The following is a 14,855-nucleotide window of genomic DNA, read 5'->3' on the forward strand; positions in this document are numbered from 1 at the left end:
GAGGGAATAATAAGAGTGGGCGATCAAGAACGAAGTGCTCTTATTAAGAAGGGAGTAAGACAAGGCTGTAGCCTTTCACCCCTACTATTCAACCTGTACATCGAGGAAGCAATGATGGAAATAAAAGAAAGGTTCAGGAGTGGAATTAAAATACAAGGTGAAAGTATATCAGTAATAAAATTCGCTGATGACAATGCTATCCTGAGTGAAAGTGAAGAAGAATTAAATGATCTGCTGAACGGAATGAACAGTCTAATGAGTACACAGTATGGTTTGAGAGTAAATCGGAGAAAGACGAAGGTAATGAGAAGTAGTAGAAATGAGAATAGCCAGAAACTTAACATCAGGATTGATGGTCACGGAGTCAATGAAGTTAAGGAATTCTACTACGTAGGCAGTAAAATAACCAATGACTGTCGGAGCAAGGAGGACATCAAAAGCAGACGCGCTATGACCAAAAAGGCATTTCAGGCTAAGAGAAGTCTACTAATATAAAATACCGGTCTTAATTTGAGGAAGAAATTTCTGAGGATGTACGTCTGAAGTACAGCATTGTATGGTAGTGAAATATGGTCTGTGGGAAAACCGGAACAAAAGAGAATCGAAGCATTTGAGATGTGGTGCTATAGACGAATGTTGAAAATTAGGTGGACTGATAAGGTAAGGAATGAGGAGGTTCTACGCAGAATCGGAGAGGATAGCAATCTGTGGAAAACACTGATAAGGAGGAGGGACAGGATGATAGGACATCTGCTAAGACATAAGGGAATGACTTCCATGGTACCAGAGGGAGCTGTAGAGGGCAAAAACTGTAGAGGAAGACAGAGATTGGAATACGTCAAGCAAATAATTGAGGATGTAGGTTGCAAGTGCTACTCTGAGATGAAGAGGTTAACACAGGAGAGGAATTCGTGGTGGGCCGCATCAAACCAGTCAGTAGACTGATGACCCAAAGAAATAAATTAAGCTTGATGCTGAATTGTAGTGTTAGTATTCCTCTTTCAAGGAAACCTACAGGGTTTTGGCTTATGCACTGAGGTTTGTTATCAATATAAGGCTGCAACAAACAGAGAGGATAACTGGGACACTCACCCCCACAGGAATGCCCAAACGCTATCAAAAGAGCCTTTGGCATAGTTCTACATGTTGATTACGCTAGTGAGATCGCATTGTTGAAGGCCAGTTATTCTATTCCTCATAATAGCGAATTAAGAGATTTGCATCCCTGAATTGATGCAGAAGCTATTTTACGAATGGGAGGGAGGCTGACGAGTGCCAACGCACCGTATGATGAGCGACTTCACACCACCTAAGCATCATAAATTCTCATCATGTATGTACATGAGCATTTGTTGTATGTTGTGCCATAGTTTTCGCTTCCTATGTTGCGTAGGAAGTTTTGAATTCCCTCGGCCGCAACATAATCAAAGGAGTTACCGGGAAATGTGTGAAGTGCTTGAAGTCCCAGGCTGCAGTTCAACTTATGGGCCACCTACCAGCATCTGGAGTAAACCAGTCTCGTCCATTCCAGGGGAGTGGATTATGCAGGCCGTGTTACAGTGAAGCATGGTGGACGGCAGAGCTACATTACTACCAAAGCCTATATTGGTTTATTTACTTACGTGGGAACCAAAGCCATACACCTAGAGCTAGTTAGCGACTTGGTAACCAGATCATTACTGGCTACTCTGACGCGATTCATTGCGAGAAGAGGAAATCCTTCTCACATGTATAGTGATAATGGTACCACATTTGTAGGTGCTTTCTCTGTGATAAGGCTACAGTTGAAAGTGTGGTGAACTCTTCGGCCTCAGACAGTATAATTTAATGTTTTACTCCACCTCGTACCACCCACTTTATACATTTGACTACCGCTTCCCACAATCGGTTAGTCACATCTCAAGAGTGCCATTGGCAATACAGTACTGACATCCGAAGAAATGACAGGCAGAAGCATGCCTAAATTCAATGCCGTTGTGGGCTCTCTCTCATGTCGTATCCTTGAGATTTCTGTCAACAGGTTTCACGGGTGACAACTTGTACAGCAGCTGCCTCAGCCCTTTTTGAAGAGGTGGTCCACTGAGAACGTGCATCAGCTGCAGCAACACAATAGATCGACATAGGAAGAGGCGTGGTAGCCCCAGATCGGCGATCATGTGCTCCCTTGGTATGGAGGCTGGGTTGAGATTCGTCAGGAAGCTGTTCCCTAGACCTGACAAGTGTGTCCGTGTAGTTGTGGTAAAAACTGCTAATGGGCAGATCAAGAGGCGTATAGCAAAATCTGTTGTCAATATTGATTTCCTAAATTTCATGTGCTGTGTGAAAGTAATACTTGAGTTGCTTTTATGTCTTAAATGTTAGTACCTTTAATGTCTCTTATGCAATATGACATTAATACTGTTTTTTATGTCTTACAAGTTAGTACCCTTCATGTTTCATATGAAATGTGTAGTAATATTTTGTTGGTGTGTGTATTCTAATTCTTAGATTATTTCATTTTTATATGCCTTGATATTGTCTCTAGTTAAATTTCTTTTCTTGTTGGGAATTTACGTTTTAACTTTATGTGTCAAATTCGTGTTTATCTTGTGAAGTGAGAAGACTCAGTTTAGAGTCAGAATATGGTGTGTTCCATAACTCACTTGTCACTCTAAGTGCCATGTAGCCGCATTTTGTGAACTGGACAGCAGTCTGCCCAGTATAATCTTCTCCCAGCCAGGAAATATTGTAATTTGTGTGCGGAACAGGACTTTCTAGGTCTTTTCTCCCCTCAGGTACTGCCAGACAACCATTGAGAGCGAATGCCTCAAGTGGCGTGGAGACATCGCAGTTAGAAGACGTATGTCTCGACCAACAAGAGCCACAGCTCGCGGGTAGTTTGTAATGGATCCATATATCACTTTGTGCACTTGTGAGGTAGTAAGAAATAAAGTACGTCCACGTAAAGGTTGTTGAAATCATTGGGGAGTGGAAACAAGGGGAGGGCAGTGAGTCCTTTAGTACTACGCATTCTAAAGTGAAATGCACGGATGCACGATCAGAGGCCTACAGGTGAACTGCATACAAACCCGGATGAGCGACTATTCTAACCAATGAAGAAGAGCCGAGCGATAATGACTTCAACGGATGGCGACCCCACAAAAGAGGCAGCATAGTAGCAACTTCGATCGCCTAAACGCCGCGATTCCTGCCTGGCTGATGTCAGAGAATTCCACGCATACGCGCCATCCATCGCATAACGTTTTCAACCTTCCGACATAGAAATACAACAAAATCTTGTTTTGTAAATTATACTTGTTGTTGTGATCTTCAGTCTGAAGACTGGTTTGATGCAGCCCTCCATGCTTCACTATCCTGTGCGAGCCTCTTCATCTCCTAATAACAGCTGCAACCCGTATCGTTCTGAATCTGCTTACTTACATCCCACACTTCCGTGCAGTACTGTACTGGCGATCCCTTTGGATCCGTTGATAGGATTCATTTTGAGATACGCTCTTTTGGTCAAGCTGTGTCTCTAATTTCTTGTCTGCTCATTTCTATTCGGTACCTCTTGACTAGTTACGTGATCTACCCATTTAATCTTAAACATTCTTCTGTAAAATCACATTTCGAAAGCTTTTATTCTCTTTTTGTATCAAGTGTTTATCGTCCATGTTTCTCTTCCATACATGGCTACACTCCAGGCAAATGCCTTAAAAAAAGTCTACGGAAAAATTAAATCTGTATTAGATGTTAACAAATCCCTCTTCAGGTATACTTTTCTTCCCATTGCCAACCTACATTTTACGCTGATCGGTCATAACATTATGAATACCGGCCTGCTATCGGTATAAACCCTTCCAGGCTGTAGCAGCATCACATGGAAAGGAATGACTGCTAGTCAGACACACGCACGTTGTGTCAGCAAGCATCCTTACGGTGTGTAGAATGGGGAAGGCGCGATCTATCTGAGTTTGGTCTAGGGAAGGTTGTGATGGTCCAGAGACTTAACATGAGCATTTCGAAAACTGTACGACTTGCGGGTGTTCGAGGAGTCCTGTGGTGAGTGCCTTCAAAACAAGGCAAAACCAAGGTGAAACCTCGTCCAGAAGTTCTGGGACTGGGCACCTATCCCTCATTACAGATTTCGGACATTGCAGTCTGGGCAGACTGGTGAAACAGCACAGGCGACGAACTGGGGCTAAACTAACATAAGTGTTTAATGCTGGGCAGAGTACAAGTGTGTCTGAACACACAGAGCATCGAACACTTCTAACAGTGTGCCTCCACACCGACGACCCATGCATGTACCAATGTTAATACCACGACATTGGCAACTGGGCTCGTGACCATCGGCATTGGACATTTCCACAGTGGAGAGAGTTGCATGCTCTCATGAATTCCAAGACGTTCCTCATCAGGCCAATGGGAAGGCGCAAACTCGTCTTCCTCGAGCACTGCCTCTTGACACCTGTACAGCAGGACGGATAGGAGCTGTCGGCGGCTCCATTACACTCTGCGGATCATTATTGTGGGCATCCATGGATCCAGTGGAGCACATGCAAGGCACCATAACGGCCAAGGAGTATAACACACGGTTGCAGACCACGTACACCCATTCATGACGATCATGTTTTCCGACGGCAGTGGCATTTTTCAACAAGGTAATGCGCCATGTCAGAAACCCAGGAGTGTGGTGGAGTGGTTCGAGGAACACAGCGGCGAGTTCCAGTTCATGTGCAGCCCCCCCCCCCCCCCCCACCTTCTCACTCGCCAGATCTGAACACGATCGAAAAAATCTGAGAAGTCATTGAACGTGGTGCCAGAGCTTATTGCCCTCTCCCCAATATTTACGGGAATTGGGTGACCTGTGTGTGCAGATATGGTACCATATCCCTCCAGCGACTTACCAAGGCCTCATTGCTTCCTTACCATGTGTCACCACTGTTATCAGTGCCAAAAGTGGACATACCGGCGAATAAGTAGGTGGCCATAATGTTCTGCCTTCTCAGTGTATATCCCCTTTACTTCCACCATCATCAGTTTCTTGCTGTATAAACAACAAAACTTACCTATGACTTCGAATGTCTCGTTTTCTAATTCCCTTAGCATCGCATGATTTAATTCGACTACATCCCATTATCCATGTTTTGCTTTTCTTGATGTACGTTTTATAACCCCATTTCAAGACACTGTTCTTTACATTCAACTGCTCTTTCAATTCCTTTGCTGTCTCTGATAGAATAGCAATGTCACTGGCAAATCTCGAAGTTTTTATTTCTTCTCCCTGAACTTTAATTCCTACTCCAAATTTTTCTTTGATTTCATTTAGTGCTTGTTCAATGTACGGATTTTATAACATCGGGAATATTCTATATCCGTATGTTACTCCCTTCACAACCACTGCCTCTCCTTCATGTAGCTCGATTCTTATTTCATTTATTGTCATTTACGCGACTAGTTTCATAGGACCAAATTCAGGAACAAATCTTCAAGGTAATGGAACAGTACCTGAAACTACAACACAAAAATAATACTGATAAAATAAAATGTTTTTGAATCGACAAACCATAAATTTAGTAAACAGTTGGAACAATATAACACAAGAAGCAGCTTAATTTTGCAAGGAACTCCTCGACAGAATAGAAGAAGTGACCTATAAGGAAACTCTTCAGTTTCGATTTGAACGCGTGTGGATTACTGCTAACATTTTTGAATTCTTTTGGTGGCTTATTGATAATGGATGCAGCAGTATACTGAACACCTTTCTACACAAGAGTTAAGGGCCAGCCGTTCTGGCCGAGCGGTTCTAGGCGTTTCAGTCCGGAACCACACTGCTGCTACGGTAGCAGATTTGAATCCTGCTTCGGTCATGGATGTGTGTGATGTCCTTAGGTTAGTTAGGTTAACACCTGAGGTCATCAGTCCCCTAGACTTAGAACTACTTTAAGTCCCATAGTGCTTAGAGCCATTTTTGAAAGAAGTAAGAAGGGCCTGCAAGCTAAGTATTCGAAGTACGTTGAAGTAGAGGGACGTGCTTATGTTACATCTACGTCAATACACTGCATTTCGTAATTAAGTGACCGACGGTTCATCCTATCACCTTCAAGCTATTCCTCTATTATTCCACTCTGAAACAGATCGCGGGAGAATCGAGCTCGTAAATACTTCCCTGCGAACTCTTATTTCTGTTATTTTATTACGCTGCTCATTTCTCCCTATGTAGATGGGCGCCGAGAAAAATATTTTCCAGTTCGATGGATAAAGTTAGTGTTGGAAATTTCACGAGAAGATTCTATTGCAACGAAACAAGCCTTTGTTTTAATGATAGCCATTCCAGTTCACGTATCATATCCAAGGCACTCTCTCTCCTATTTTAAGATAATACAAAACGAACTGCCTTTCTTCAAACTTTTGTCAAAGTCCTCCGTCAATCCTGTCTGAAGCGGATCGCAAGCTACACAGCAATACTCCAGAAGAGGGCGGATAAGCGTAAAGTAAGCCTCTTTAATAGACCTGTTGAGTTTTCTAAGAGTTGTATCAATAAATTGCAGTCTTTGGTTTGCTTTCCCAACAACATTACCTATGTGATCGTTCCAATTTAAGTCATTCGTAATGGTAGTCCCTAAGTATTTACTTGAATTTACATCCTTTAAATTCCCGTTACACGATAAATCATGCAAATCTAGAGGATTTCATTTAGTACTCATCTGGATGACTTCATACTATTAGTTATTTAGAGTCAATCGTCAGTTTTTTCCTGCAATAAACAACAAATTTGACAATGTTTCAGACCAGGCCACATTCAACCTTACATTGATAGTTTCTTGGGGTCACTCTCAAAGAAACTTCTTCCGGATTCAGACTACATAACCATTAATGACTGGTATAAGCTCTCTTCTCCTTCAATTGATCGGTTCAATAAATTAATTGAGTTTTAAGTGATATTCTGCAGTTTTCATGGGCGACATATTGCTAAGTGTGACGGACTCATGCAAAAGATAATTTCTACTATATCTTCAAAGAGTACCGAAATACATCACAAAATGGTTTCTCTCTACGTAAGACCAAGAACCTTCTTTTGAAAAAGGCATATGTACACACAATCTAAAACAGGGTACTTATAAAATCCCCATGAAGTAAAATCTTTAGTGAGTTGCTTTGTGATCTTCCTGAATTACAGTGTGTTCTAGCTCTTAATTTTAAGTCTTTCAAGGTGGGTGTTACTGTGACATGGAGGTGTTCATTTATTATAATTTTAGATTCAAGCGATGCTTAATAATGTGCATCAGTACCGCGGTAGAACAGTATACCTGCTGACGTCATTCGCGTTAGCCAGTAGCAGCAGGACGCGCCGGAATGGCCTATCTGATTGGCTCTAGATCCCTTGACCCTTACATTTGTCCTCTAGCCAGTCTTGCTTCGCCATTTCGCACTTCCTGTTAACTTGATTTTTTAAACGTTTGTATTCCGTTTCGCCTGCTCCATTCGCTGCGTTATTATATTTTCTCCTTTCATCAATTAAACTGAATGTATCTCGTGTTATCCAAGGATTTCTACTGGGCATTATCTCTTTACCTATCTGATCCTCTGCTGCCTGGTCACTATTTCATCTCTTAAAGCTACGCGTTCGTCTTCTGCTGTGTTCTTTTCCCCTGTTCTAGTCAACCGTTGCTTAATGCTGCCTCTGAGACTTATAGCAACCTCTGGTTCTGTTAACTTATTGTAATCGCCCTGTTAAATTGCTAGAAACGTAGTCAGCCGGTGTCGCAATTTTGAAATAAGAATTAGTACGAACATCGCATAGTAAATGTCTCGCGTGAAGCGCCGTTGCGACATAGGCAGAGGTCAATTGTGGAAACTAAACCACTGAATATTAAAAGTAACGTTATTAAGGACTGACTACATAAAACAAAAGGACACGAACTTTCGCGAGTGAGTGCTTCAAAATAAGAATTAATACTGTAAAGGAAATGGGTCATAAGTATAGTTACTTTGGTACATACTCAGTTGTACGCGAACGCACGATCGGGATAGAGGCACGTATATTCTAGGTACCATCATTCCCCGTGGTGTACGTAAGAAGAATTGTGGTTAAAATGCATCTATTCGCTTGAGTAAGAAAATGATCGGACTTCGTAATTAAATGAAAAGAAAGTCTGCATGTTCTGAATGTCGCGGCAAATATGACCTAAATATTGAAATTGGGCACGAAGGGAAAGGCATAAACACATTCACGTACCTCTATAGTTACATAGTTGAGCAGCGCCGTCATGAAGATCGTCACCTGCTTCTAAAGTCTCCATCCAAAATTAAATTAATAATAATTGCAGGAGTTGGGATCCATGGTATCGTAAATGAGAAACTCATATTGTTTCAGAAGTTGCTTTCATTATTTACCACAATTTCACTTGACAATACCGAGCACTTCGTTTATACGTCTAATTACCAGGACATAAGAACAACGAATGGTAACTGTTACTAAAACTAATAAACGAAGAGCGTAAATCTTCTTTTGTCCCCCAGTGTTAAATCCTTTTCAAATTAATCTTTGGTATGAGTGTTGAATAATTAATCATCTGTACATCAGTAATAAAAAATTATTAATTTTCTTTATGTTATTCACGTCCCATCACCTTAATTTCCTGTCTTCTTCCAATTTCTTCAGTTTTAATCAGCATTTCATAACCAATAAAATGCTCGAGTGCACATCTGCACCTGGAAAAATCTTGCAATTTAATATTTGGCCCCTAGATCTCTGTCTTACTGTTATAGAATTAAAATGAAACCTTCCGATGTCTCCTTGTATATGCCCTTCTTTTGTGATTCTTAAATCAAGTGTCAACGATGATTAAGTTATACTGTGTGCAAAATTCTTCCAGCCAGCTTCCTCTTTCATTCCTTCCTCCCATTCCATATTCACCATCTATTCTTTCTTCGCTTCCTTTGCCTACTGGCAAAAACCAGTCCCCATCACAATTAAATCTTCGTCTTCTTTAGCTACCTGAATAATTTCTTTCATCTCATCATACATTTCTTCAATCTCATCATCATCATCATCATCCCCGGAGCTAGTTGGCATATAAACTTGTACTACAGTAGTAAGCATGGGCTTCGCGTCTATTTTGGCTATGGTAAAACGTTCACTATGATGTTCACTTTGGCTTACCTGCATTCCTATTTTCTTATTCATTATTAAACCCACTTCTGTAAAACAAAGTTATCTAATCCGCAAACTGAAGTCAAAACTGTATAATACGATCACAATGAAACATAAAGAAAAGTCGTTCTAGAAAATACTTTTAAATTCATCACTTTAATTCAAATGAACTGTAAATTTCAAAGTACTATTCCAAAACATCAAGGAAACCTACTCAAAAATTAATTCTACTTATCTTGCAACTAAAAATACTAAAATTATTCTTCGCCTTTTTACAAACTGAGCATCTATTCCATGGCGTTTCCCAAGTTTCATAAGTGTATCAGGCACTGAAAGTCATGTAATTAAAAACATTGAAAATAAGGAAGTCTGAAGATTGAGATTGGTGTTTTTAGTCCGGTTTCATCAATACGCAGCCAAACTGGTTAAAAAACCAAAATATCTGACCAGACTAAGGACAAAATGTTTCCAGACGTCCTGAAAGAGTCATTAAATGCTCAAATGTTTTGTGGAGAATAATCAGTTTTTGTTAACTTGTAAGATTGTGTGAACGTAGGAAACTGCGTGTACTCTAGTCAAGTAACCACCCCTAATTTCCATTTTAAAAATTCCAGCCAAATCCTAGATGTGAGGTGCTCTTATACGGAAACACGCAGAGTTCAGGTCAGTGAAGCGTAAACAAAAAAAAAAAAAAAAAAAGTCGTTTCAGTCCCTCCTTCACGCAGAAAATTTCAAATCGTTAAACCTCCTGTCTCACGAGTAAGATATATAATGTCAATGATTAACTAACAGATATTAATGAAAAATTGAAAACCGTAAAAAGGAAACCTCTGTAGCAAACCTACGTTAATTTTTCGAAAGAAACAAGTGATTTTTGGAAGAAACGGAGACTTTCTCTTTTTAGGATTGACTTGTGTTTTGACATTCGATGTAGTAAAAGGTAGGTTGCCGAAATTCGTATGTTATATATTTTTATGGAACATAAGGTTAGGATTCATAAATATCGGGGTCTGAAATTATTGTAGTGAACCTTTTAGCATTACCGTATTGAATTTTTTTAATGATTTTATATTTTCCAGGTAGATGTATCACGGAATTGTGGTCAAGTTATTTGAAAGCGAAACGAACGATTGCTTATTGCGACGTGCCGCATATTATTCTCCACAGGTCGGACCTGAAGATCTATTTTTACGAAGTCCGATCGAATGTTTACTTTTTACATGGAATGCACAGTAGTGTTTTACGGTCAACGAGCCTTCAAACAGCTATTGTCGATCGTGCTCAATAACAACTAGGGTCTAATACACGGAAAGAATTTAAACCTTAAAGCCGTCGATGTTACAGACATAGTAACGACTCAGTATGCTGAAAGGTTTAATTAAATTTGCGTAGATATGCGTAAGGTTACTAGGCCCATCATGGCATCGCATTTGTAAAGTGTCTTTCCCGTGGCAAACTCATAACCATGCGCAGAATATTTCTTATTAATTTGAATATTTCTCTCAGTTTTACCTTCCAATAAGGAAAGAAACGTTGCGGTGGAAGATAGTGTGCCCTCTTCCCTACTAAAGTCGAATATCGCGTTGATTTAATTTCCTTCAGAGGTTAACTGAAACCATTTTCCATAGCCCAGCGAAGTACTACAGGTAACACCTCATCCATAACTTAATACGCTGCACAGTGCCAGAAACCAAGACTCTTCATATTAAAATATATATCCGGTATCGACAATCATGACTGGAAAGCCTGCCCTGAGAGTTCTCTACAAATTTGTAGATTGCGACATCTGCCTGATATCGAGATGTGATTCGTGTCGATTGCTGGTACGGAAGGCGCTAGGGTCGATTCACTTGGTGTCTGTGCAAGCGGTGGTACCCCATTAACTCTCACAGTGTTGACGTCGAGTGCCGCAGATCGGCCTTACGGTGCGAGGCTTTCGTTTCCGTGGAGAGTATGAGTAGTTATACCAGAGTTTAGAGTAAAATGTGAGTATTCTGGACTTGAGTTCCGGTTCTGGGTGTTTGGCCGCCTGCGGCGAATCTTTTTATTTTACTCCAGTTCGGCTACTTGCATGTTGATAACGAAATGGAGACTAGGACGACAGCTACGAAGGCGGTTGTCCGTATTCGGGGAGCAGTGCGTTCTGGGTCTGTATTTCTATGCTGCTTGCTGTCTGACTGCGGTGTTCTCGGTAAGTACGGATCATTCTTTGCTGATACGCCTCACAGCGCAGCTGTTAAAGAGTATTCCCTGTTTATCTGCGGTCAACGAAGAAGCCAATGCGTGATGTCAGTGCTTGCTGTGTTTAGCGAACTTTGGTTTACTTTCATTCCTTAGAGAATTTTCACTTAAACTTCGGAAAAAGGTGGAAAAATTTGTTGCTTCAGCATACTCCTTGTAGTGAAACTTGTTTTAATAACTGTTAATTCGGGATTTTTGACGGTTTGTGCAATAATTGCTTAGGGACATATAGCTTCGTAGTTGCGCTATGTTGTCAAATGTCGCAGAACTTTCATTGCATAGAATACTTACTGCAAAGATCAACCACAGTTAGCAACGGTGTTGGAAGACGAGCACAAAGGGTGTCCCGTAATTACAAGTAAATACTGGTGCATAACGCGTTGAGACGGTCACAGCTTCTACAAATAGCGTGGCTGATAGAACGTTTCAGTTTATGGCGGAGTAGTGGGTACACAAGGGTAGCGTGAAGATCCACCACCCCCGTACGCTGTGAAGTAGATTTCATTACCATTAATAAACGTAACTATATTTTTACCGCGCTGTGTAACTTGTCAAGCATAGATCGTGTTTGCGAGAGCTTTTAGACAAGAAACTTAACACGATGCGAGCAGTTATCGAAGTTTCGCCGCTCGTCTTCGGTGAAAATGGTTTTATTAGAATTTATCCCACTGTTTCGAGAATTTCCACAACTGTAGAAACTAAAAAGGTAAAAAGAAAGTCACTCTCAATAACCAAAAGGGGAGTGATCTCGCATCTTTCATGAAGAAATAGATGGGAATGTATTCAACCCACAACATAAGTGGAAGCCCAGTGAAATAAGTGAAATTAGTGGAATTAGAGGAATTCTCCGGTTCGTCTACGGACAAAGTGGGTTGTATGTTCTTAAGTTGTTTCAAGGAACTGCCGTAAGAGGACGAAGTATGGGGATAAATCTTCGCATCCGTGTGCCTCTTCCACTGTGAGGAAGCAGCATCAACAAAGTTCGTGTAATCAAGGTTTAAGAAAATTATTTCCTTTCGGAGACTTAGTGCGTCAATTGTTCATGGATTATTTTTGCACGATAAATCGTCATGTGGAACGAATCATTTTACATTCATATTGAAAATTTGTACTATAAACACCATTCCCAGAACGTTTTTGGACATTTATCGAGTTTAGGGGGACACCCATGAATTTTTTATAACGGATTATAGTCGCTTTGACTATGCTGATCACGAATGACATGTCATCAGTTTTGACACAGTAAAGCAAAGTTGTCATTTAATCAAAATGTAACAATGCGTAAAGATCATTAAAGTTAACCTGCAGCAAGCTAAATCTCAGCATTCGGACAAACGCGCCGGATGTGATCAAATTGTGAAATGGGTTTGATCCAAAGCGTTGCCGCCATAGAAACTCGGCCAAATATTTGGACAGCATATAGCGATGAGTACGAAACATGCGCTTGTTTCTTTCTGCCAAACGCTTTCAACACGATTAGTAGTTGCGTGAATAATTGGTCAACGAAATGCATGGAATGATTAAGTCAAATGCTGGTAACCTACATTCTGGTCTGTTAACGCTCCCAACAAATCAGAAACAATAGAGGTCCCAGGCCGCACATATTGTTGTAGAATCGGCAGCAAAGTTGCAGCGTCTCTTCGAACTAAAGGAACGAGGAATCTTTCTCTGGTCTGTCGTATCCGCCGAATACCCACTGTTCCTTAACCTTGTCACCTCCATAGTATTGTCGGACAAAACAGCTTTCGTCGACCCAAACTGTAAGCCCTAGACCGCCTAAAAAATCGGTTCTTACACGAAACACTCGTGCCAAATGTCTGCAGAACTGTTTCCAATCAACAGCCGTATTAGCAGAGATTTGCAGTTAACGCGTCAAATTCCTGTTCATAGTTCGAAGCTACAGAAGTCATTTTGATAATGCATTCGATAGTAATGACTACCTGTGAAAAAAGAATCCTTGCGAATGGAAATCTTCCTGCAAATGCGTCTTACAGTACGCCCGTCGGCAGATAGCGTTTTAAGAACATTTTATTCGCACCGCCAAGGCATTGTCGATCTTCACAGAATCTCTCACGTTTCTGCAAACCATGACCGAAAGTCCTTTCAATAGCTGAATCACTATCACGGCAAACGTCGAACAAATTTGCCATACGAAATTCGGCCAAATCATTGAGAATTCTACTCGTTGAGAGTTCGAACAAACGCACAGAAGAAACACCGAACTAACATTTAAATACATTGTTGACTTTAATGTAAACTGAATGAGGCGATTTTATACAAGTGCTTTGATGTGCTACTCCAACAAAACAGGCGCTAAAATATTCTGTTAATCAGCTGTCAAATGTATCTTCTTCCCAATCTTGCACTTAAGCTCAATATTAACTTCGTCTCTTCGTTGTAATTTTGCAGTACTGTTACAAAAATGTGTTCATAACTGCAACGTCAGTTACCTCATCTGGAATCTGTATTACATCACTTTAACGTGCACTCGACTCTTCAGCAACTTCCGTTCCTCCTGGCAAAAAACATCCTCATTGCTCATATTCATTATTGTAACCAGGACTTTTACGACATTCTCTCACCTACACTTCTACCAACATGACAATGCATTCTATCCAGTAACTCACTCTTCTCGGATTGGTCAAAGTTAGTTCCTTGCATCGGGGTGATTGAATTTCAACGTCGATTGTCTTTCCTGCTCCATTGCGAATTTGCTGAGGCTGATCAATTTGAACATGGACCCGGACTGTGAACTGATGAATCGTTTGGGTGATCCATTACCATGACGTCAGTATTGCTGCTCCGAGTACGATCTGAAGAGGGAATTTCTGGGTTGTTGCTACGGCCTCGTCTGCTCTTCCTTCCTGCGACAAATATCTCTGCCTCATCAGCGGACAAGAACTTAAATCCAAGTACACCCTCGTAACGTGTTTCGTCATTAGCAACTGCTTGCACTCTTGCTGTTTATTTATATTTTCACCTTCAACTTATCCTTGGCCAAGAATTAATCCTACGTCAGCTTATCCATAGTTACGTAGCTTTACTCAGTTTAACCATCGCACTTTAAATAGCGGCCGTTTCAATTTACTCCATTCATCTATGCCACAGCACATTGTCTGTGGTCCTGTGTCAATAAGTAGTTCGTGATAGGTGCTGTATATCGCGGGAAAAACATCGAAGTCATTTTCGGACTCATTTTCGCTGGAACTAACAGGAAACAGTCCCTGGCAAGGGGCGGACGGAGTGGTGGCCCGTATATCCCCGTACTCGTGTAAATATCTCGCAGATTCTGTTCTTCGCATTACCTTTACTCTTGTTGCGACAATCTCTCCAAACCTGACCCTGCATCCCGCAATGATAGCAGATTCGATTCTCTTTGCAGTCATTAAGCTTGTGACCCATCTTTTTGCATCTGTAGCATTGTACTGCTGTGTTGAAAACTGCATTCTTGTCTCTGCATCTCATTCGGTCGTCT

General features: G+C 41.0%; 1 long non-coding RNA gene across 1 annotated transcript; it reads left to right on the forward strand.

Moving 5' to 3' along the window:
• Positions 1 to 10,957: 10,957 nt before the first annotated feature.
• LOC126309701 (uncharacterized) lies at positions 10,958 to 11,954 on the forward strand. Its single transcript, XR_007554350.1, has 2 exons — positions 10,958 to 11,124; positions 11,198 to 11,954. It is a non-coding gene; the product is annotated as an uncharacterized LOC126309701 (long non-coding RNA).
• The last annotated feature ends 2,901 nt before the right edge of the window (positions 11,955 to 14,855 follow it).

Source organism: Schistocerca gregaria, unplaced genomic scaffold (genome assembly GCF_023897955.1).
Source record: "Schistocerca gregaria isolate iqSchGreg1 unplaced genomic scaffold, iqSchGreg1.2 ptg000364l, whole genome shotgun sequence".
Lineage (NCBI taxonomy): Eukaryota > Metazoa > Arthropoda > Insecta > Orthoptera > Acrididae > Schistocerca > Schistocerca gregaria.